Source organism: Hesperophylax consimilis, chromosome 16 (assembly GCF_061612785.1).
Source record: "Hesperophylax consimilis isolate HC1 chromosome 16, BYU_Hcon_1.0, whole genome shotgun sequence".
In the NCBI taxonomy this organism is placed as follows: Eukaryota; Metazoa; Arthropoda; class Insecta; order Trichoptera; family Limnephilidae; genus Hesperophylax; species Hesperophylax consimilis.
Window position 1 is genome coordinate 17,733,132 of NC_142851.1, and position 26,603 is coordinate 17,759,734.

The window sequence follows — 26,603 nt, forward strand, 5'->3', positions numbered from 1 at the left end:
TGCTTTTTTTTCTCCGTGTACTTAATTTGCTATAGAAACTAATAAGAAATAAATTAACTAAACATATTACTCTAAGAAAAATAAGTTAATCTAGATTTTCTTTACAAGAAACGTGAACACAGCATACTCAACACTAGAATGAAAACGTAGAGTCTGAAGAGTGTTTTTCACGTCGAGCGATATTTTCTAAGCGAATATCATTTTTTGTGGTCTTTATACTTATATGTACTTAGATGCAAGCATTTATATGAATGTAAATAGATTCTAGACGAGCGTGTCTAACAGTTTAAATTTAAACGTTTATTGTTTTGCTTTTGCCTTCAATCACACTTATCTCAAAACGACTTGAACAGCCATAAAATCTTGCTAAACCCTTCGTTTACCCTCGTCAAGGGGAGAAGTTTGGTTGTCAAAATGATTGCGGCACCAATCATGCATAATATACTCGAATAAGTGCGTAAGTAGAGTTTGAAACTTTCGGAATAATAATTTAATTAATTAATAATTTTAGAATAATTATATACCAAAGTACTTTAGTCGATATGGGAAGGTACAGTTAATTTTGGAATGTTGCAGATATATTTCTAGAAACGTCATGTATAATCTCTAATAAAAAATAAAAATTTGTTAGATAAACAGTTTTTTTTTAAATCTGCAGTAGCAACATCTAATTATTTTTGGAATTAATAAATTACATTGACATTACACTTAAATGAAAAATTACTTTGTTTTGAACCACTTTTAAAGTGTCTGCTCAGAAAATTCTCATTTCTGAGCACAAACTGCCTCCTGTTTTATTTTATGTTTTAGTTTTAATATTCGTGTTTTGTCCTGTCCTGCTATTATTTTTATTCTAAGTTTTGTCATCACTTTGTATAAACAGTGTATTTAGTGTTATAATATTAGATCTGTATTGGGTAAGGCACACTGTAGGAATAATTTTAAGAACCACTAATACTGAATTACCATTTTTTTTTAAAGTTAAGTGCACTTGAAGTGAAATGACACTAAACTGCGCTATATAAATGCCATATTATTATTATTAGAATATATACATTACCTACGTTTCGGTCACACCTTAACATTTTTATTATTTCTGTACTGAAGAAGATTAGGTTATAACCGCAACTAGTTGACGTGCCTACTTATGTTGGAATTTTTATCGTTATACCTATATTCGAATAATTAAGAAGTTGGTCCTCTTTATTAATTAAGTTTTTTTACGATTGACTGAACTATGACTCCCTCTGTGATCGAGGGATGAGGCTTTCATCTAACAATTCCGTTTCAAATTCCGGTGGTGTATTTCCAATAGGAGGCAGTACCCTAGCTTAGAAAGAGAATTGGCGCAACAAACCCTCACGTGTTTCAAGGCTGTACTGCCGTATAGCCTCCTATTGCACACGGAAAAATAAATAAGCATCCCGGCGTGCACGTGGTTTGTTTTAAAATTAATTTCAGGTGTTTCAATTTTTTTTCATTTAAAATAATATATAGTATATTTGCGGCAAGTTTGAGAGTTCAAGATACTATCAGTATCGCCCTGATGTAAGAGACCACCGTTCCACCAGCCACCAGACCACCGAGAATCAAAAATTTGGTTGAAATGGCTTTTGTCGCATTTGGTGACCAGATATGAATGGCCAAGTACTTCCCCACCTTACTCTTTCCAACCTTTCCCTACCAAAATCCCTTTCACCTCCCCTTTAATCTCACAACATATCCCAATTGGGAATGCCAGAATCTCACTGACTCCAGACATTTCGGAGCATTTGGGCATCTTGTGCGGTATTCGCGTTAGACAAAAACAAACAAACAAAATAATTTTTGGTGTTTGGGATTCTTGGACATACTTGTGCCGTAAAATAAGAAAACAACACCTTCTTATCTTATAAGGATAGTACACAACATCCTCAAGGCCATGTGCGAAGTGGGCATAATTCGAAATATAAAGATAAGGTGAATAAGAACGCAAAAGTGATATTAGAATACCTCTTACAGTAGTTCACAGTGACATCGAACCTGAACTTAAATAGTCAATTCATCACGAACACCTCCAGGTAATGGCATACGTAAGTAAATTTTATTTGATTAATTTGTGTTATTTCACAAATTACTCATTTAAAATAATATATTATATTTGCGGCACGTTCCAGTGTGAGACCATCATTCAGAATTGAAACGTTGCTTGAAATGGCTTTAGCCGTGTTTGAATAGAAGGCACTTCCTCACGTTCCGCTTCCCCACCTCCTTTCCCTCCCCCCTACATTCATCTTTACAACATACTTCAAATGGGAATGCCATAGTTTCATTGGATTCAGACGGTTGGGAGCAGTCGGGACTCTTGTGCGGTTTCACATAAAAAAAGGTAAACGTAATAGGTAAGTATCGACTTACATATCATTTTATATATAATCATTGCATACTATTTCCTTTATTCCAGGAGTTACTAATTAATAATTAACTTTACAATTAATATTATTCGTAGATAATACTTGCTGTTTAATATAGGTACCTATTTATTTCCTTAAATTAGGTAGAAAACCACAAGGTTAAATTCGTGCAAAATAATTCACTTACGAATCCCCAGCACACATCGTCACCATTGTCGAATTATTCCCTAAAGACGTTTCTAATTAACAAACTCAGCCAGAATACTTGTTTTATTCACTAGATTGAACCTAATGTGCGGACTGTATTCTCATACACCATTAAAACGACGTTTGAAAAAATATTTTAATTAAAAAATACCTCAGCGTTTTTCCTCCGATCCGTTGATTCAACCGCCCTTCCGCGCGATGGCGATACTAACCTTTCCGTATCCGTTTTCAAAATGGCGTCGTAAAAACTGAGTAGGAACATAATACTATGTTCATATTCCTCATTCGGAAACATCCTCAGCGCCTCTAGAGAAATGGTAACGAGCGCTGTGTTTGTCATAAAGATATGGCATTACATTATGTACCCCCGTTATTTGCGTATTTACCCCTTTCCGGGATGGGATGGGGGAGAGGTTTACCGAACACGTACCTTCCTTTCTGCCACTCCACGTAAACGGCACGCATAATAAAACCACCTCCCAATACGTAAATAAGCTATTCTATTTTATTAAGTTGAATTAATTCATTAATTTTGGATTTTGTTTGTTCAGAAGTTTGATATCAGTTCAGTTCATGTTGTTCATAAATATTTTAAATTATACAGGACTTTCCAATAAGAGGTGTTATTTTGAATAGCCCGTTATTTCGGTAGATGTTGTTTTGAAGATGTCATTTTTTAACATTTAACAAATAGAAACTATGTCATTAATAAAAGGAAACGATAAACGCTTCAACAATGCGTTGAAATTATTAAAATTCACTTGAGTGAATCATCTTGAGTGATGAGGCCCATTTCCACCTCGGTGGCTTCGTCAACAAGCAAAATTGTTGCATCTGGGGCTTGGAAAACCTAAGAGATATTGTTGAAAAGCCTCTCTATTCTCAACGTGTGACTGTTTGGTGCGGTTTATGGTCCAGCAGAGTCATTGGACCTTACTTTTTTGAAAATGAGGCTGGAGCAACAGTTACGGTGAATGGATTGCGCTATCGAGAGATGATTAATATTTTTTTATGGCCGGAATCGGATGATATTGATCTGGTCAAGGTTTACTTTCAACAAGACGGCGCTACGTGCCACACAAGCAACGAAACCATTGATCTTTTACGATTGAATATCAAAATAACACCTCTTATTGGAAAATTCTGTAATTTTGCAGGTTTTGTTATTTAGTGTGAAGCGAACATGTGGTAAACCTTCACCAAACTCTATTGTATAAATTAAATATTATTGTTATTTAAATTTTATCTGCTTTTTAAATTAAGGATTCAATATACTTCATGATGGCTTATTTCACGAACTAATACTTTGGGCACGTTAATCATAAGATATATTAAGAAGACAATCATGCTATTTAAAAGTTTACATAGAAAAAATTTACACAAGTTGAAATATAAACAGTTTACATAATAAATTTATAATGCAAAAAGTGAAGAACCAAGTAGAGATGAATTACCATGAAATGGACAGCCAATGAACTGGACATTCAACTCCCGTGATTTGTTATTAGCAACTATTGTAATTTTTATGTTGCTTGTGTAAATTTATCGTTACATTTAAAAAATGTAGCCATTCCAAAAAGCGCAGATGGCGTACTTTAATGAATTGGACGTCCAGTTAAAGGGGTTCATGTCCACTTCAAGTAATATCCAGCGATTACCTTTCTTTCAAGGTTATTATTAGGTTTGAATTTTCTACCTGATTTCTTGTAAAATTTTACTTTGTACTTAACTTTACCTCAATTAACACCCAAAATAAGTTTCACTTGATTTCAAATAAGTTTCACTTGATTTTTCACACACATTTTATTTTTATCTAGTTTTGCAATTATTATCAGTTGAGACCATTGCCTGTTTTTATTTTTTATTTATTTGTTGTTTCTTTACATTGTATCTTTTTTTACATTAGAATTTTTAACCTCACTAGGACAAGACTGTGTTGAGGTTAATAATTTAATTTTCATGTCGTTTTATATTTCGTTTATATGTATTTTTATTATCTTCTTCTCCGATGATATATTATATTTACAGGTATAAACTTCTAAAGTCATTAAAAGTTATTCCAACAAAATTGAACTCTTTTTTCCAGTCATTATAGTATGCATGGCTTTCTCAATTTCGTCATCCGTTTATTTGATTCTTTACGGCATAATAGCGCGGACGACATCAATCACGGTTCTCACGAAATAATCGAGATGATGTCTCGATCTAGCATTTACGATTTCTTCTTCCTTAAAAGTATCCGCATCTACTGATACTATTCTTCCAATCAATAAGTCGTTCGAGTAATCCCTACTAATAATTGAATATTATAGTTTACTAAAAACAAATAAAAAATCCATCGACATCAAAACATTGAACTTAGTCATAGCAGATTTTAATCAAATTACTAATCTCTTATCTTCTGCTGATTAAAGCTTTTTGGATCTTGGAGAAAAGGTAGACAAATTTTACTTAATTCTAAACAAGGCTATTGATATGTTTGTACCCGTTTCTAAAATCAGAAAGTATAATTTAAAACCCAAAATTGGTTTAGTAAAGATCTCATCAAAATAATTAGATTAAAAAAATGCTCATAAAGTGTAAAAATCATCACGCGATCCTTAAGATTATGCTAAATTTTGTGAACTAAGAACGACTACTAAAAATATGTCCAAGTTATGTTACCTAAAGTGCATTGATAACTGCGCAGAAATGGCGGCTGCTAATCCTCAGAAAATTTACAATTTTTCAAAATTGCTCAATAATAATGAATCTGGCATTCCTTCTAATATGTATTGAGATAATAAAATGGCCCAATAATCCCCAAGAAGTCGTGGATCTCTTCGCAGAATTCTTCAGTAAAGTCAATGAAACTGCAAACAAATCTCCATTTTTAGACACTGATAATGACAACAAGATCGATTTTATAATATATTTAATACACTTTTGACCCATATAGTACACTAATACATAAGCAAGGGTATTTTTAAAGTGACGTATGCATTTTTTTCATTTTAACTCGAATATAAATATGATGAAAGTAATTAAATGTTAAATCACTCAATAAATCCTTTCCTATGTATAATTAGATATATTTTACCTGTTTACTTATTTTAAACCCAAAAAATATACCTAAGTACATAAAATAATAGCATACGTATTTTAAAAGGGTACCCAACTTATCAAAACCTTTTGTTCCGCCTACTTTGTGAAAAGTCTGGAATAATATTGTTGTTTTCACTTATCAAAAACACAAAACCCTTGCGGTTTGGGGGAAATAACCTTTTAAATTATTTGGGCATTTTTCTCTCAGGACAGAGGGGCCGAGGCCCTCAGAGATTTAAAAATTTTCTGAATATCCTTGATGCGTTGGCAATTGAAAAAAAAATGCGAACGACAGACAAGAAAGATATAAAGGGTATTATAGATTTTGAAAATCGGCAGAAATTTACGTAACAGGAAACAGAGGATTTTTTTTTAAAGGCATATCTACATAGGTAGTAGGTAACCAACTTTATAGCTAGGTATTTAGGGTCCCTTGGCCACTCAGGGGACAATGGCAATTCAACACACTTTCTAAAATTAAATAAAATCATTGAAAGCGATGAAAAAAGGCCTATAAACCTAACTTAACGAAACTTATTTAACATATTTTTTGCATCACCTTTCAAGGCTTTATATCACTTTTCAACATTTTATATCACTTTTCAAGAGTCTATAGAATTGTCACTATAGTTAGTCGGTTACCTTATTAAGGTACATCGCTTAATTTTAGATCAGCCATTTTATAATTAGTACTCAGCTTAGCTACTCAGGGGACAATGGCATTTCGAAACACTTAAAAAAAAATAAAGACATTAAAAGCATTGAAATAAGGACCAGGAAAAGGAAAATAAGGAAAATTGTCACTTTAGTTACTCGGTTACCGTATTTAGATACCTTCCTTTATTTTAGATCAGCCATTTTATAATTGTTAACACGAATCCATAATAATTTTTCCCGACAGTTAAAAAATGTGTATAAAAGTTCATAGTCTTACTAGGTACGTACTCAATATTGATAGAAGGAGACTAAATATACCCAATCGTTTTATGAACCTTAAAAAATATCGGTAATTTTGGCTTAGGGGTTAAAAAAGTGTCCGTCAATTGAGGGTGTTTTAAATTAACACCATTTTATTACGTGAATATTTCAAATTTTTAAATATGTTTTTTTTTAAAACTTTTTTATTGTTATTTGTACATTCCAGTTGACAAATTATTAATAATAACATACATACCATATACATTATTATTTGAGTATTTCTTAGCAACTATGAATATTGTTTTAAATCTTATTTTGTTTAAAATATATAGACTGTCTAACACTTTTAAAGTATTCGGAAGTAAAAAGATGATGTTAAAAAATATCGCGAAGATCTAAAGGTTTTAATGTAATGTAAGTTTTCGTAAACGTTATTAAGCACGAAATGATAAGTGCCTACTAAAATATTTTTTTTAATGGTTTTCGCTCGAGAAAAACATCTCGGATTCTGACTATTATTTTTCTAACCTATGGAAACACCCAGGTAAGATTTTGTGTATTGCGAATCTGAAGAAAATAATTTAAACAGATTTTAACATGTCATTTACTCTGGCGATATATTATAAAATTGTGCACTTATTAAGTTTAATGTATGCAGTATGCAGGTACATGGTTAACACATACAAAAAAACTTTACTTCCATTTTCAAAAATATATTTTTTAATTTTTTAACCCCACACAATCAATTTCCCTCCAGGGCCTATTTATTACCAGGGTGTGGTTGTTATTTTTAAGGAAAGGAAGGAGAGAAAGTATTGGAAGGAAAAAGAATGAGTGATGGGTAGGAATCTTGGGATCAATGTGTTCAGAAGTGACGGAAGTATGGTCTTTCCTTCCCTCTGCAGCGCAAGGCGATGGCAACCTCTCCCAATCCTGCACGCCACGCAGCTGTGGATAGTGGGTAGGCGCATCCTGAACACACATCACCCGATGAACCCCCTGAACCTCTGCTAAGTTACCAAACGTAGCGAACCATTTGGTGTGAACTATGGGCAAGTGTGTTGGTTATCCAATAAATGGTTTCCGGGGCAGCGGTACTCAAACCCGCCTCCCAAATTAGAAGGAAAATGTTCAAATTCTTTCTGAACAGCGTGTAGTAAGAAAGCCACACGGATTCCCACGTTAAAGTTATTATATACTGCCAAGCAAGTAAAGACATAATATGTTGGATATTTAGCATAATCGTAGTTGGCAATAGAAAAAACAAAATTATTTAAATTTGAACGAAAAAAATTGATGAGAGTTTTAAAAAAAAGATTTTAATATCCTTTTCGTGACACATATTTATTTAAATTTTCCTTCCATTTTGAAAATGCTGGCAGCGCCCATTTCCCTGGGAGGGGGGAGTTAGAGCGGGTGGGGGGAGTAGGCCTCTGCGGGTATCCCTATATACGTCGTCCACTTATGTGGACCGAAAAATAAAGCCTACGCCCGCCATGTATGACCCGGGGGTTAAAACCTCCCCGGTCTCCTGCCCGGTAACGCGGTCATTTATTATTCCGTGCGCGTACTCCTCCCGACCCTCCCCTACCACCCCGCAACCACCCACCCTCACACACTCTTCTACCCGCTTCAGCGCCATTAAGGACCCATCCATTTTTAGGGGACGTGGAGATAAGATAAATAGAAAAAAATAAGGATTTAATTGAAATTTATTTGTATATCGAAGGTACAATGCTACCCAATTCTGGATTTAATCTTATAACCCATTTTAATGAAGATTTGTTTACTTTATGGGTCGTTCATTTAACAATGGAGCGGAAAATTGGAGGAACCCTGTCGAGGGTTTTGTTGATTAATCCGAAGAACGGGGGAGTTTTACATACGGTTTTATAGTTCTAAGGATTGTGAAGAGATGCTATTATGCATGGCTTTGTTGTGAATAGTTCATAGAAAAAAATGTTATTGTACTTTCATAAAATTCAAACGACTTTAATAACGAAATGATATTTAAAAAGGTAGATGTGTAATTATGTGCAATGTTTACACATCGGCCCTGATGATGGACAATGTAATGCTTTACTAAACGTTGGCTAAAAAGGAGGCAGCGCAACACAACAATAATACCCCAAAAATAGATCATTATAATTTTAATTAATATACTATAATTTAAAGTTAGTTAACATATGTTTAAAAATCATTGTTTTCAGGCAAAATGTTTCATATTTCGTAAAAAAGAAAATTCGAACAATATATCAAGCGATGCAATAATTATTAGACAACTTGAATGTGAAAACCAGCATTAAGGCAGTGAAACATGAACCTTTTGTTTCAAGGCGAGGCGAACATTTTTTTAAATTTTGAGAGATTAACCCACCCACCATTTTCCTTTATGTAGATGGGCCATAGGTACCATGTAACGTAGAATAACGCTTCTACAGAAACACAATTACTGGGGAGAAAAAATGATATCGCACTTTTGTTAAGTCCGAAATGTTGTAGCCGGGAACAACGAAAATTATTAAAAACGGAAAACCCGGCCCCCGTCCGTGGCCCTTTATTTATTTCGTCCCATTTCCGAATAACCGCAGAAAACCAAACAAAGGAATGCTGTTATTCTTATTCCGCGTCCTTTTTGTTTTTTTGGAATTTTAAAATTCAAAGCATGATTCATTCTCGAACGCAACATTCTTCAGTCCTTTTGGCGAGCTTTTTTGCAGTTTTTTTTGTGATTACCGTGTCGCGGTTTCCCAACCGAGAAAATCTCGATTGTTAGAAATACATTCAATGGAAAATGTATTATTCAGTTTTGCGTGAACGGTAATGTTTATTCGGTACCATTTTTCATTATGTAGCCAACGCCATTGTCATTATCCATTTATTGTATTTTATTTTATTCTTCGTTTTATGTACCTACCCAAATTTATCACTCATTGTGTGTGTGGCTACTATTTGGTCATTTTTCCAAGTTTAAAATTTTGTAATAGCTTCACACACTTTTTCATTGAAGTTTGAAGTTACTATCTTCAAAATACCGACAGCATTTGTTTTTCCAGATGTGATGTTATCTAAATGGAATTATCTTTCATGCACTCACGTAGTTACATAACTATGAAGCAATACGTGCCAAACGATCACAAAAGATAAAGAAAATTCATTTATGTTGGAGTTTAAAAAGTAGAAAATATTAATTAACATTGACACTTTATTAATTTCATAAATTATAATCGATTTTATGAGAGATAACTTACTAAAACTTCACTATTTTTTATTTATTAAAGCAGTGACTATTTACGGTTAGTTCCTGTGAGCAATCAGGATCAGGACTTGGGCCCATTTTGCTGTCTCAGATTTCATATCATTCCTTTGAATTTGTCTTCAAGTCCCGCGTATCCCATGGAAGTTCCTGTAGCGGTAAGGGTTTTCCCATTAGAAGTTCCTCTTTGTTTGGGTTTCTCGAAGTCCCCACGAGAAAAAAATTCACCAAAGTGGCCTCAGTTCTTTTCTTAACTGCCCCTTAATTCGTTTGAATGGATTGTTTTTGGTCCTACGAGTATCTCTATCATAAAGTCTAAATACTACTAAATGTGACCTTGCATCTTGGAGGCACCGATCGTCGGTATCCCTACGCTAAATAAATATTACTTACATATCCTTGTTGTGCTTGGAGAAAGATCCATACTTTAAGTATTACTCTACATAGATTCCATAAATTCATTATCTTTCTTGTTACTGATTTAACTTTACGTTTAACAATGTGATCTACGCATTTTGATTTTTCTTAACCTTTATCCGTATTAATACCCTTCTTTCAGCAGCTCACCTCACCTATTTTTTGTCAAGTTACAACAACCACTAAAATTTTGGTATCACATTCCCACAGACTCTTCACATACCTCAAGTTTTATATGTGAAACGCTAATGTTGTTTTTACTAAAATCCCACTGACTCTAGACAAAACCCAATGCAACATGAATACGAACTACAGTGCCACTGACTCTCGAATATATCACAATCATGATTAGATTACAGACTAACTAACTCTGGAAAAACCCAAATCATGTATGGACTACTCAGTCCCACTATCTCTGGAAAAACTTCTATCAAATAAGGGCTATAGTCCCACAGACTGGAAAAACCCCAACCATGTATTGACTACAGTCCCATTGACTCCGGACAAAACCCAATATTATGAATCCTACAGTCTCACTGACTCCTCTCTAAATCACCAATATCATCGGCATTACAGTCCCACTGACTCTGAACAGTTCAAAGTACTTCAGTGCCGTAAAATTTCTTTGAATGAAATACTTGTCAATTCTTATGTTTCAACCGTAAAAATATAACAAAATAATATATTTCACAATTTCTCTAATAAACGTATAACCCAATACGTTAATAATGTGTTGTCCATCAAAAATAATCTCCTCTAACACACTTCCAAGAGAATGTCCCTGAGACTAGCTGACACGATGATTGATCGTATTGACTCAAATTTCATTGGTCAATATATGCCTAGAGAGGGTCTTATTAATACTGAGTGGAAGCTAGCAGTAGAACCCTAATGACAATGCTTCCTACACCAGCCCCTCAAAATTATTACAAAAAACCATGAACTTGATTCAAGCTTATTAAAACAGAAAACCAATTAGAGGCAGCAAACACATTTTTTTTAACTTACTTTATCTGGATAAACTTTCGTAAAAAAGGTAATATGAAAATCTTTTAACAGTACATCGACATTTATCAGTACATAAAATCATTCATCTTGTATGTAATATATCGATTAATTATTAACGACGACATCATACCGTTAAAAAAAATATAAATGTAACGAATCGGGAGGTGATAATTACGCCAACAAGCATCCATTAACCGGTAACAATTTATATAAGACAGTTTTACCATAAAAGCCACATTAGTGAAATGATTGCAATGTTGGCAATATTTTCCCGCCTTTCTTAATTAAAGCACCCCGTAATAAAAGTTATGTAATGTACGTATTATGTAAATAGAAGGCTGTGTATGAAGTACCTACGCATGTCCCCAGCGACCACGTATAATGCCGGTTCTTTGTTTTTTTCAAAGACCCTTGGTTATTGCCTACGAAAAATAAATTGAAAATTACCATACAGATGGATTTTTGGTTTTAAGGATAACGAATTGTCTTCACTTTATTAACCGCGTGTGCGTCACACTTCAAAGCTATCGGTAGACCGTAAGGGTGGACAGAGCTATGTTTCCATGGAGTTGCCATTTTTTTTTCAAATGAAAATGTGACATTAAAAATTAAAATCTAAAATTACTGCAAACCTGATATTCGACAAATGCATCAAGGCAAATGTAGTTACATGAACACGTGTTTCGACATATTACGAACTTACTAAAAAGGTAATCAGAAAACGGCCTGCAATCCCGTTTTTAGCCGGATTACCAATAATTAGAAGAGATTTTAATAAATTATCAATACTCATTTTTCTCCGTACACTTGACTGAAATATTGCAGAATACTATAAATCAGTGAAAACCTTTCATCCAATTAGCCCCAAGGCTTAAAGGTAGCTATACACCTATGTTCTTCCAGTCAAAATCCTTTCCTTATGTAGAAATTTTATCATATGAACGTTTAGATACAGTAATGATATCTGTATAAAACAGTGCATACAGCTAAATAACAAAAATGAGTTCAGTAATCTTTTTCCTGAATTCCATAATAAAAAAGTACCCACCAAAATATAACGTACGTAGGTATCTACCTAGACTACCTACCTACTTTATATAGAAAAAAGTTGCGAATAGTTCTGTTTACAAAGTAATTGTTGTTTGATATTAAATGTTTCATTGCAAAAGAATTTTTATAAATTTCTGAAACATTGCAAAAATATATATATAGGTACAAAGTTACTTCTTATATACAAAACAAAAAAATACAGTGGGTTTAATATTATCATAGAAGCAATGTTATAGTCAAGAATAAAGCATTCACATGCGCTTTGATATGGTAATTTGCCGAGTACGCAGGTTTTTTTTTAAATTTTCGTGCACGCGGAAATTACAGGAAGCGACTTTTGCCTTTTGCCGCAGAGAAGGGGAGGGAACGTAGGTAGGCTTTAAAATTACCCTAAACAGATAGGGAAAAGGGATGATTCGTATTATATCTTTTTATCCTTTTTGTGGAATATTCAAATGTGTGCTATTTATAACAAAGGTTTGCGTTGAATATTAAAAAACAATTAAAATTAATTACATTACAAATGGAAAAAAATAAGTTTTTTTTGGCACAGCTTTGTGGCACAAATGCAGGAAAAGTTTTGTAATTTAACTATATGTGCCTTTTAACCAACCATAAAGCAGTTATTTGAGATTGATGGACACCGTAACGCTGTCTGAAAATTTGGCTAAAGCTCACGATAGAAAATCTCATTTATTTTTAAAGTTATGTTTTGAAGGCTTATCTTATATTATGCGTCTACAACGCCTGCAAGAGCCCAAATTGTATAGTCTTTTCAGTTGAGAATTTCTGAATGAACTGTTTTTAGTTCTGAATATCTTTCATAATGAAATTTGTAGCTTTAAAATATTCATTCCGCATTCACATTGATAAAAGAGATGGTGCAAGTAATGTTGTTGTTATTTCAACGAATGCAATCTATGAGTACTATTTTCTTTTTTTCCTATGAAATACTGAGGCTGAACCTTTTAACCCTCTGATCCCTTATATACACCCTTGTCATTAGTACACGTACACGTACATACACGTACTGCTAAAAAAGTGTATATTATATATTGATGGGTAACAATGGATATGAGCTTGATTACGATATCTTAATCTTAAAAGCAAGCGTCACGTTACCCAACCATGCGTTGATGTCTCTTCTAAGATAGTCGCACTATGATCAAACATTGTTTCACCATGCGTTCTAAAACGCACACGAGCTGAGTTCAAATAACAAGTTCAACTTGGAGGGCATTGAACCAGTTGCAACGCACTGTTTAATACTTGATCAAATAATCAAGGTTATTGATCCCAGTATCCCAGGCTTATTGAGTACATAATAAGTAAACAGATGAAAGCGCAGATGCGTATTTGATCATCATCTTATTATTTTACAATAGTTCATTGCTCTTTGACTTCTCACGTAAATTTATTAATCAGTTTTATGGGAATTGAGTATATTTGTTTCGTTCTCATTAAAAATAATAGGTAAACTAGTCAAACATAGGCTGGGTGATCGAAAAGTCAACACACCTGTGCTTCTGTGGTCCGCCATTTAAAAACAACCCTTTATATCTGCAATAGTTGATTTTATAAAATGCCCCCTATGGAAACAAATTATAAGGGTTCTTTTAGATTAATACTTTTTTTGGAGTTATGAGTTTGTTGGTTTTGAGAATGCGGTGTTTTGTAGCGATATGACGCACGATATGGAATATGGTTACTCCAAATATTAGGCGGTTTTAACAAGGGAATGCTTTTATTTTCCTTCTAAAAACGTAAATAAAACAAACAACCGCCGCGCCGCTACGAAAGCCACCTGCCGCCATATTTACAAGAATATTGCGACAAAATATTATTCTTTTGCTGCGGTTCTTACTCGGTTCTGCTCCTAGTGGACAAGCGTAAGATTACTAAAATAAAAAAATAAATTAATATTATAATATTTTTGGTTCATCGAAGAAGGTTTTCATTTGTTTGTTATTAATTCGTTAGTGATAAATATGAAAGAACATTTAAATAAAAATATTAAAAATACTATTGACTGTATTTAATTGTTCTCTTTCAATAAACAAGTGATGCAGATGATGGAACGAACCATTTAAATTACTTTATTTAGTTTACGTATTTAAATTATTGTTTACTCCGTAGACTATTGCTCCCACTAAAGCGATAGATACCAAATTACTAATATTTTTCACTTTTCTAGGAATACCTTATGATCAAAAATTATGCTCCTTATTCTTCATTAATTTTACTATAGAACCTGCGGACAAGCAGCCACATGACTGCATTTGCAGGACCTGGACACATTTGTTTTTGAAAAACCTGTAATATCTTTTTTTTTTATAATTTACATTTTTATTTTTCTTGTCATGTAATTTTAATTCCGATTTGTTAAAATGTAATATGGCAGATTAGATTTGCACTATCCATCTAATCATGTTGTAATAAAAACTGGTGATTCAAATGAATAAATTGCTTTGTAAACACCACAACTTAATCAAATAGATCAACACGTTTCAAAACCAATGGTTTCTTCATAAGGATAAACTTATGAAAAAAATTAACAACAAATATTCTTATTAAATAAATAAGAATATTTTTTGTTAATTTTTTTCATAGCTAAATAAGCTTGAATTGGTACATATATTAAGCAAGGTACTTAACGCAGAGTAAAATTATATAAAAAATAACATAATATAAAGCAATAAAGTTATTTTTTCACAACACATTTATTTTTTTTCTTGTACTTGTGCCGGTATTTTTTTATTATTTTTAAATGTGTGTATTATTGTAACCAGTGGCCTGCAGTCCATAAAGGCTGAAAAGCTATGCGTACCCTAAGTATTACGAACCATAAGAATACATTTTAGAAATTTTTTGTGGAAGCGACAAACATCTGATGAAAAAGTATTTTTTCCATGAATTTAGTGTTTATCGGTGGAAGATGATAGTAAAATGACCATTTTTGTAGTGTATTCAATGCACAATTTTTCGTACTTTAAATTCAAAAACCACACTTAGCCTACGTTTAGTCATAGATCAATGCACGATCTGGTCGTAACTATACGCAAATGACTAAATAACTAAAGAAAAATAGGATTTTTATAAATTAAAATTAAAATAAACACAAACTTCAAAATATAACCATTTAAAAAATGATGAATACACACAACTTTGTATTCTCCACAGTTTAATCAAAATAATTTTCAAACGTTTCAAAACAAATGGTTTCTTCGTTAGGATAAACAATATAACATCCTGACGAGGAAACCATTAGTTTCTAAACATGTCGAGTATTTTGATTAATAGTAGTCTATATTTGTAATTGATTTTTATTAAATTAAAATGACGCCACAAAGTGAATTTGCAATGATTAAAAAATTTAAAAAAAATGTGTGTCCCGAAAAAGATTTTATTAGGTTCATTATAGACAACTTCAGTTAAAAAGACAATGTCAGTGAAAAATCATTTAGGGTTTTGCATCTATCCATCAAACAGACTATCAAAATGTTTGTATTTCTTTTAAAGTACGAACAACAGCCGAGGTCCTGTTGTCTATTTGCAAATTGTTCGCTAATATTCCGGCTATTGTCTGGTGGCGAGCGACTAGTCGCAGAGCGTCTTCAATATTTCAGTGACCCTATTGTAGGGACAATGCCCTTTATAGTGTTTGCGATGGAAACATTTTTGTAACCCCAAATATTGTGCCTGCGATGGACACAACCAGCCTACCCGGAAATCGTCTGGATCGAATGCCACACACCTCTACAGTTCTACAGCTCTACACAAGTAGCGCGTACGACAGCGGGCAAGGTCTTTGAACTTGATTTTGTGGGCACAAAAAATGCATCGCTTAGTCAATATCTGTACTGTGGAAGTCAATGCTTAGATTTAACGGTTTTTGTTATTCAATAGAGAGGAAATTGTAAAAATATCAATGTAAATCTACAGATTTGATCAGATTGATTTATGAAATTTGTTGCCTAATTTTAAAGTAATAATTCAAAGAAAACGTCGGTTATATTACGATATACATTCAAAGTTATAAAGTGAAATACTTTATGCAATATATAAATATTTCTAGTGTTTGAATTTTTTGATAAGATATCAAATAGATTTTGTGAATACAAAATCTCCAATTCCAATCTACCAATATAAATAAAAATGTAAATGTTTGTTTGTTCAAAATCCTCACCAATTGCTTTGAAATTTAGACAACGTTGCATTCGAATACGCGTGTATTTTTAAACACCTTTATTATAAAGATGTTACCTTTGACAGGTAAAAACTTATTTAAAAAAAAAGCCCCATCTTTTGGACATAAAAGCAACACGCGCTATCATTTTCTATCTACACATACATACAAACTGAGTCATAACAACTCATAGGGGGGTACAGCTAGTCCAATAATAAGATTAATCATTAAACCGTATTTGTATCTCCATAAAACTAAAATAATAATCGTCTCACATCTAATTCATAATAGTAAGAATGTGGAAAACTATTAATTGTCTTCTTAGGAACAAACAAATATTACAATTTAAAAAAAAGGCTGCTTTAAGAAACGATTAGCTAGCTGTAGGTACCAAAACTTTAATGCATTTTTTATACAACTAAAACATTGGTGAAATTGGAAGATAATTTTCCCCGCCCAGCATACCCTTGTATGGTTACATACAAGGATATACTGGGCATACATTCTCAGTTGTCTAAATATATATATTAACCGTCCCGCATATTGACGAAAAATATTGTACGACGAAATCAATTGCTATAAAAAACCTTTATTTTTAATTATCGAAAAAAGAATTGAGTGGAGATTTAAAACGGGCTCTGGAATTTTTCTGAAATCTGGAGGTCGCACGAAAAAAATTACTGAATAACATCAAAATAATAACACATTTTTCTTTAGTTTTTAGTGAAAAAATTAATTGATATTTTATTTATTTTCAATTACTAAGTATTTTTTTGTGAATCACAACTAGCAGAAATTTGCGGAAATCATAATTAAGGTTTCGTGGGAATCCATTTTACCCTTTGAAATGTATCTACACGTAGACTAATAAATGTGTGATTTAAATGTTTATAGTTGTAAGATTCCTAAACTGATACGAAGTAAGGGTTGAAAGATTTTTACAAATTCCTTTTTCTGTTTTTTTGGCACGGAATCATTAAGATTTCTATATTATTGTAAATTACTAGCAAAATCTTTCTAAAATTTAACCTTCTGAATCCCAATAAACGATTAATCGTTGTTGGTGGAATAGGTGAAATCTGCCAAAAGCAATAATGGTGGGAAGATGTTTACCGAATATTTGATGGTGTTTCGTCTCAATCTCATTACTGATTCCTTTGGTCAATTATTTTGGATGAAACTTTAATAAATGTTATTTTTCAATATGAAATAGAAAAAAAAATCTCATCCTACCTTCTTGTACTAATTTAATTTTTAAAAAAAAGTTAACTTTTCAAGGGTCATTGTATTGGTTTTTAAATATATCGATGATTTTTAAGCATATATAACATATAATGCAGTCACTAGATGGAGGCAGATGTAAATAAATAACAAAAATTTCTAAGCTATATATATTACCAATTAACTATGTACGTGTTATGTTGATTTCAATTTTCCCAAATTGAGTTATCGTGGCGTGGTATCTTGTTATATATGTCGAAGAGCTTACAGGTAATGGTTCAGTCAGATCAAGGAAATAAAAAAAAATGTCATTTACAGCACATTCGCTAGCACACGACAGCCGAAGAAGGTCTACCTAGAGGGTTAAAAATGCAGGAAAACCTCGTCACGTAACACAAAAAGCAACAATAATCACAATCTAGTTATTAGACTGGAATCGACAAGTTCTTTAACTTTTAACCCCTTCGGTTTTCCGAAATTCGATTTCGTTATTCGTAGGAAAATATTCTTCGTAGGTACGTACTACGAAAACGTATCCAAGAAGAGTTAATTTTAAGAGATGAATTATTATTGATGTCACTGTTCTGCTTAATCCGATTACCCAATATAATATAATACGAATAAAGTCCTCTAATATATTAACTAACTTTTAAAGAGTTTATAAAAACAGTTTATTTTTAAACAAGTTCTGCTGTGTAATTATTACTACGCGTGACAGCTGTTTCGCCCTCTGAAGGCATTATCAAACCGTCTTCAGAGGGCGAAACAGCTGTCACGCGTAATAATAATTACACAGCAGAACTTGTTTAAAAATAAACTGTTTTTATAAACACAATAACAATATTATTGAATATAAAAAAAATAAAAAAATAAAATGGAGTTCTACAAATTAAACTTAATAACAATAAATAAACTTTTAAAGACATTTGCTTAGGATAATAGGTATAGGTAATTAATTCCCCTATCCGTTGGCGAATAGAAGTAACTATTATTTATTTTTTATAAACGTATATGAAATCATTCCGAAAATTGTTTGAATGATCACTACTTTTTTTCAACGAGAGCATAAATAAAATATTTAATCATTGTACACAATATTTACGACTCTCAAACGAAAGACGTGAAACGCATATTTTCTATTTAGATGTGACTGAATCTTTTTCTGTTTCAAATCTATTGTTTGGGAGTCGTCAATATTGTTTTTAAATATTACAATTCGAGTTAAGACTCATTCAGTCTTACGTATAGATTATGTACGATTCCCTAATACGCCGCTGTAGCGCGGGTACATAATAATATTCATTCAAGATTTCTTTAGACTGGCACCACTTTGTTCCAATCCTCAAAAATACGGTCATTTTCGCATTTATTTTGTCATTTGCTAAATTCACGTTTCTTCAGATGACATTTGCGATATCATTGACATGGTCTGCTTTGAATTGCTTCGAAATTTGGCTTTTGAAATTTGATTACTCGTTTCGCTTTTGCTTTAGTAAATCGATTTTAAATATTCCTCTGATATTGCTGCCAATGGGTAATAATGATTTTTTAAATTTTTATTGCGCGACCGTTCGATATTTGTCAAATCAACCAATTTTTAACAAAGTCTGCGAATTCCGTCTTTACCAAAGTAATAGGTCCCTAATCCTAAAAATCATTCAGCCACTAATACTGCGGTATTACGGCCGGTATACGAATTACGATTATGTGTAACGTTTTCTGCTAGCCTGGTCTTGTCCCTCAATATTATCTATTATGAGTAAGGCATTTAATGTCATTCCACTATACAAATAAAGAAAATTACTTATGTCTGTGGATACTTATCTATTTGATTAATATAAATGTACAGATAGCTTCCCTGATATATTACATAAAATTGAATATAAGCAATGAAAGGGTAAAATGGCCAATTGCGTCCCCTCAAAACGTGCCCCCTCCACCCCTGTCGAGGGTAGACAAAGGCCTATTGTCCACTCCTGCCTCCCCCACACGAGCGGGAGGAAAGGGGTTGGGCCCAGCTGGGAGTAAAGCCATCGCACTTTTACATGGCGGTTATGTACTCCTGCTTAATCTACGTGTAGCTTGAAAAAATACCGCATTTTTCTGAATACACATATTTTTAATGTATTTAACTCTTTAGAACTCGGTCTTAAACGTTCCCTTTCAGACCGTATGTATATTTAAAAACACGTAGCTTTCAGAATTTTTTCCTCGCTATATAGAGCGAATAAAATTTGGCGGTTTACGTTTACGTTGGTACAACTGGCTTTGCGCGCTATTTTTTATTGGATTTTAGATACTAGTTCAGGTGGTAGGAATTTTTATAATTTGAAACGAGAATATTGCGTGCTTTCACGATCGACGTTTAAATTTGTGTTTTTATTTATTTAACAATATGTAATATTTTTGGTAAACAGTATACAATTTACCATTTTATGGAAAACACGCCCTCTGAGGAATCAAATTATTTCAAATGAAAGTAGCAAAAATTTCTACACAATTGAAAAACAAAAACACCAAAAATTATCAAACAATTCCACCAATTTTTATCAAGCATCAAATATGTGATACCACTGGCAGTTTTAATTCAGGTCTGAAAGTGCCAACTTAACTTAGTCTCTACTTTCGGTCACTTCCAAATCTGTATTCAATTTTCTACTTTATATTAGTTAAATATAATACTTTAAAAATAATAAATTAGTATTTCAAATGTATTTATATTGATATTATCAAATTTTGATAATAGGCAGGTACCTATTCAATCAATGTACCGTTTCAGTATCAGTTCAAAGTGAAAATGTAATTTAATATTATATACAATGTGTTTTAGGTTCATGCCGCGAAATTTTGGGGTGTGATTAGTTCATTTTCAAATTTGGAATTAATAAGTATAAATCACAACAGACAAGCGATAAACTAAGTAACAACATTATTTAATATTTTTTTATTTATTGTTTTTGTGTTTAATTCGTAGAACTCCATTTTATTTTATTTTTTTTAAATTTAATTAAAATCAAATTTAATAATATAATTATGAAGTTCAGAATATGAAATCTAGTGTCACAATTAACAGTTAATCGGTTTAACCGGTAGTAAATCATTTTAAATTGGGAGGGGGTATAATAGAATCATATAAATGAGTCTTTTAAACGTGGCTAAATTCACAGTTTGAAAATGGCCTTGAAAGCCGAAACAGCTGTAGGTAACAATAACAAAAACCAAAAAAAATACTACCAGAACTTCATAATTATAAAATTGTTTCAAAGTTTTACAGATGTTTGAACATACATAACATGTTTGAACATACATAAGTTAATTTTATCAATGTTCAAAAGGTAATTTTCTTCTTTTGAAAAGCAATTGATGAATAAAAAATATTTATTTTTAGTTTCCCAAAACTTACGTTTTTGAGATTCCGCCATTTTTACGGATATGCGCAAGTACACATTATGTTAAAAAATGTTTGTAGGTATACAAAAAAAAATTACTTCTGTTCTTGTGGTTCATTTTGTTTAAATATGAAATAAATTTATAAATAAAAGCTCGGAAAGCTCTACAAAATGTGAATAACGTTTTCACCTTGACAAGTAATCAACTGGCAGTCGCTTGTCTGAAAATGTTGTATGGCGTTTCTTGGAAAACTGAAACACTCGTTGGTCAACGTTTAGTCATTTTTTTAAATTCATTTCGCTGCTGTACATTTCGAAGAAAATTAATTTCCCCTAATGGCACCAAACCAAACTAACAGAGAGTGATTTGGAGTAGTAAAAATATAATTGGGCTTTGCCTTTCTTAAAATACGTCACGTAAAAAGGCTAACCTGCGTCCCTACTTGAGGTGATATAAATTGTTATTATTCTACTTAGTACTTCTCAAGTCTCTCATATTGTGAAATATTACCCCCATAAAGCTAAAAATTTAACTCAAAGTAGAAAATAATATTATGTTAAAAAATTCATTCATAAATTGAACTAAAATTCGTACCTATGTATACATATTTAAGAACGAGTGGATAATTATTAAGATAATTTATCTTTTATCTTTGTAGTATTATGTGTTTATGCATGTTGATTAACTTCAGATAACTTCACTAAATGTGTAAAGTGTTGACCTTGATAAGGATTTTGACCTTGTGAGGTTGATTATTACATGAAAAAATTATGCTTTATATTCTGTGAAAAGCAATAAATAAATAAATTAATAAATTAATAAGTTACAAAATTCGAAAAGAGCGCAAACAGAAAATGTAGGTAGAATTTTGTGTGGAATGGGCATTTTTTGATAAAAGGCGTTGTTTACTTAGAGAACAGTTTTTTTGAAGAGGTGGGTTTTGGGTATCTGAATTCTGTGAAATGTTTTTATTCGACAGCTTCTCAGTTAGGAACTCACATTCTTCAGTAATCTGCCTTATGTAAGTCAGCCTTCATATCGTACAAAATAAGGTTGGAAATAGTACCAAGTGTACCGCCAGTACGACGTAGCGCTGACAAGCTGGACCGATGATCCTCGTACGCAGCGCGTGACACTATACATCTTTTCATTCATTGACTTATATAATGCCTCAAGCGACCGAAGCGACACAATCGTGACAATATACTACTCTTCATTCATTCGCTTACATATTTCCTTAAGCAACCGACGCGACACAAGCGTGATACTATAAAATTATTCATTCATCCACTTACACATTGCCTCAAGCGACCGATGCGACGTACGTGTGACACTATACAACTCTTCATCAATTAATTTACATATTGCCTCAAGCAACCGACGCGACGTACGTGTGACACAATACAACTCTTCATCAATTCACTTACATATTGCTTCAAGCAACCGACGCGACACAATCGTGACACTACACAACTCTTCATTCATCCGTTTACAAATTGCCTCAAGCGAAGATTCGCTTTATTTGAAAACCAAAGAAGATTCCCAACACTCTGGAACCAGTGGAATAATTGTGATAACCCCATTTACGGTATATTGTTAGGCTTAGAAAAATAATTTGTCTCAGGGCCTATGTCATCTGTGGGAGATGATGTGTGGAGGGTCTTTTAGAGGAGAGGAATGAGAAAAAGGGTGTCTTGAAGAGACAAGAGGAAATTCAGAGGCCGGAAATTCGTTTCACAATCGAACTTTTGAACTCAAGAACGAGTCTTAGAAATTACTCGGAGCATCTTCCTCGGAGCATCTTCCATTGAAATACTGGTAAACCTTGGATAGCATTCCCACCTGAGCATGTGTTCTAAAAATTGCAATCCGTTTTTCAAGAAAGGGGAATCTATCGAACGCACAAGAGTCGAGTCAAGGTTTTTTTTCAAGTACCTTGAGACTCTAGACCAGAGGTGGCTGCCAAATGCAACCAGTAAGCAATTGTATACTATTGAAGTATCTTTGGACCCTTTACATTACGTTCTGAGGAGCTAACTTGACACCAAGCATATCAATGGAAGGTATGTTGGGAAGGTTGCTTCGTTGAAGGCTGGTTTATCATTTCGATCCCTTACCCAATCGAAACATTATATTCGGATGAGGCAATTCCAAGCAACGTTTCAATGATTTTAATGATGTTCTTTCACTAGGGCGAGAATAATATGTGGCATTTATATAGCGCCGTTTTTGTGAAAAATCACCTCAAGGCCGTGGCACCACCATTAGAGTGCCTACGTGGAGAAAAGTGAGTAGTACTAATTTATTAAGAATATATTCAAATTATTATTAATCCGGTTAAAAACGGGATTGCAGGCCGTTTCCTGATAATTTTTGAGTCAAATTCATAAGATATCTGAACACGAGTACATGCACCTACATTTGCCTTTTTTATAAAATATTATTTGGTAATGTGATCTTCAATGGGGGCTTACCCGTACCGAGGCCCCCAATTTACTATTTTGATAATATAGGTATAATGACGAAATTCGAAAATATAAGGATTTTTATAAACACTTGTTCCAACATTTATCAGACGTAATTAAAAACATTTGTATTTTGCTAAAAGTTTATCAGGAAACCTAAAAAAATGTTTCTCATTATTCTCATTATACTCATTTTTATACGGTGTAGATACCTATCTTCTATAAAGCTGGTTATTCTTATCTTTTTGCGTGGTGTGTTCATTCTACGGACAAACAAAAGACACCGGTGACGTAAAAAACGCTCACAATAACTTGCGCCGATAGTGGGGAGTCTGTGACAGCGAATAGGGCGCGACGCTCTATAGCAGCAAAGTTTCCACAAGATAAATTCCTATCGGACTTGCAACACGACGGTTTGTTACAACCTCAGCGCTAACAAAAGCCTCCGAGAGCGCAGACCAAAGAACGAAACATTAAATGCGACGCCAAAGTTTAAAGCGGGATGTCTCGACGGTTTTTAATGCCCGGGGATAAAACGTATTATTCCATTCGATGTTGAAATCAAACAAAATGTTATTTTCGCGCCATCTTAAAAATGTGCATGACAAGAATTATTTATATTCTTTAATTTATCCATAACTACTCGAGCGATTGGGATCATATCTCGTATATACATTTACCATATTATTTAATTGATACCATTCCTCAAAATATTAATATGTAAACATATAAAACTGCTTACTGCGGTTTAAAGCTAATAAATTCATGTAGATTTTATTATTTATCACATATTTTTAAGTTCTATAAATTAGGCACATTATGGCAAGCGATTGCTTAAAATTTTTTGCAAACTTTGCATAATATGCCAAAAATCGCTTGAGTGATTAATGTATTAACATTGTCTTCATTCCTATTTAACCCAAATCAAACGTAACATGTAATCAGCAGGTATTTATACAATTGAAGAAGAAGATAATACTAATAAATCTAAATGGAACATGAAACAGAACAAGACACAGAAAAATAAAAAAGATAACGTTCACAACTAGGAATTGAACCTAGGATATCTTGTCTTTCTGAGGAAGGCATCTTAAACCTCTCTACCATTAGAACCTATTTATTAAGCGTCATATTTGTCCATCTCATATTTCAAATTCAGAATTATAAAATATCATCTTGCAACTATTTTTTCCCATATTTTTGGCATCTACATTTTTAAATGAATACAAAGTTTATAATGAAATTCGTATGAAACCTAAATAGTGTCTCAGATAAACATTTTAATTGTTAAATTTTTAATATATTTAAATACCTACATTAACAGGGTATTTTCACTGTTTTTGTTTAGTTCTACAAAAAAATTGCAATTGTGAGAGTAATTTTATTTTATTTTTATGTTGAGTAATAATTTGTTCAATAACAATTTAAAATGTACCATTTTCGATTTGCGTCCAAAACGACGTGTTTGTTTTTATTCGTTAATTCGGCGGCGTTGACGTCATGCAGTACGACGTTGGTGACAGCCATCTTACAAGTCTTGCATTGGCGGTTTCTATGTCAAAAGAACGTTGCAGCCAGTTGGAACCATTTCGCAATGTGGGGGTTTGACTTGTTTTTAAAATCAATATATATGTATGAAAATATGGAAATTCCATATTCTTAATACGATAATCATAATCAGAAATATAAATTTTATATATTCCACACAATTTTAATGGTATTCTTAATTTTTAAAAATACACCATTATCATACACACACATTCATTTTTTTTTCTCATTATGTTTTAATTCATTTATTGAAATTGAGATGAACTTAATAAATGAATGGGTATCCCATTTTTCTCTGTATATTAGTATACTATTATGATGTACTGCAAAACCTTTTTTTTAAAGAAAGACAAACATTCCCAGGTTACGAATAACCTGACAATACTACCATCACAGTAAACGGAAAATGTTGCTTGTGTCGTGATGGAGGACTTTTCCAGTCGAGGAATTGAACGTACGACGCCCGAATGGGACCCAAACCTAACAATAAAACCTTATATAAAACATGCAAATACCTTAGCACAGGTACTTAACTCCTATTGAGGTGTTAACAAAGCCTTACTATAACTATACAAAACTGTATGCAAATGGTTAAGATTTGCATACAGTTTCTGACTATGTTTTACATTACGAACAATTTTAGAATTACCTGAACTTCTCTTCTATTTACCTGTAAACTATACGTACGAGCTTAGATATAAATAAATTGCATTGCAATTAAAGATATGCACATTGTTGCAGGTATTCTGAAAAAATAAAGCACTACCGATATAATCAGAAATTCTTGCATAGTAATAAAATATTAAAATGTTATTTTATTTGTTACGCCTCTTAAGCTTTCAAACGTTTTCACATGCATCTGAACTGAAATGGTTGATGAGGTTCATTCAACCCTAAAAAAGTCAACGTCAGGTAATGCATATAACAGATACACAAAAATAATTCAAATTTTATCACTTCATGGCTTTGAAACTTACAAGAGTGGTATGAATTCAGAGTAGCAGAGTTGATCTTAGCCTACAAATTGTTAAGCCAAACTCCGATAAGATGGGGAACCAGAAAAAGGTTATAACTTTTTGACAATCAAGATATTATCAAGCAGCTTATTCAAATATTATTTGAGTTCACTTAAACTAGTGACCAATTAATCTAAGTACCTTTACCAAAAGTGGTAATGGTAATTAGGTAGCTAAAAAACAAGATGACTGTCGTAAAAAAGCTTTATGACTCAAAGCATTTACTTACTTCCGATATTATGAATGGGAGCAATTAACGCCTTCCAAATGACAATAGCTATGGCGGGAAGGTTGTAGGAGAGAGAAGAGAGGGTGGTTATAATGGGTAAATCCGATTGGCTCTTGAGTAAGGGACGATTTTCGTTTGTTCCGGAAAAAAATACGAAAATTTAAACAAGGGTGAGGAAAATGTGACGAAAAATACTTGCGGGAGAGATTTGACGT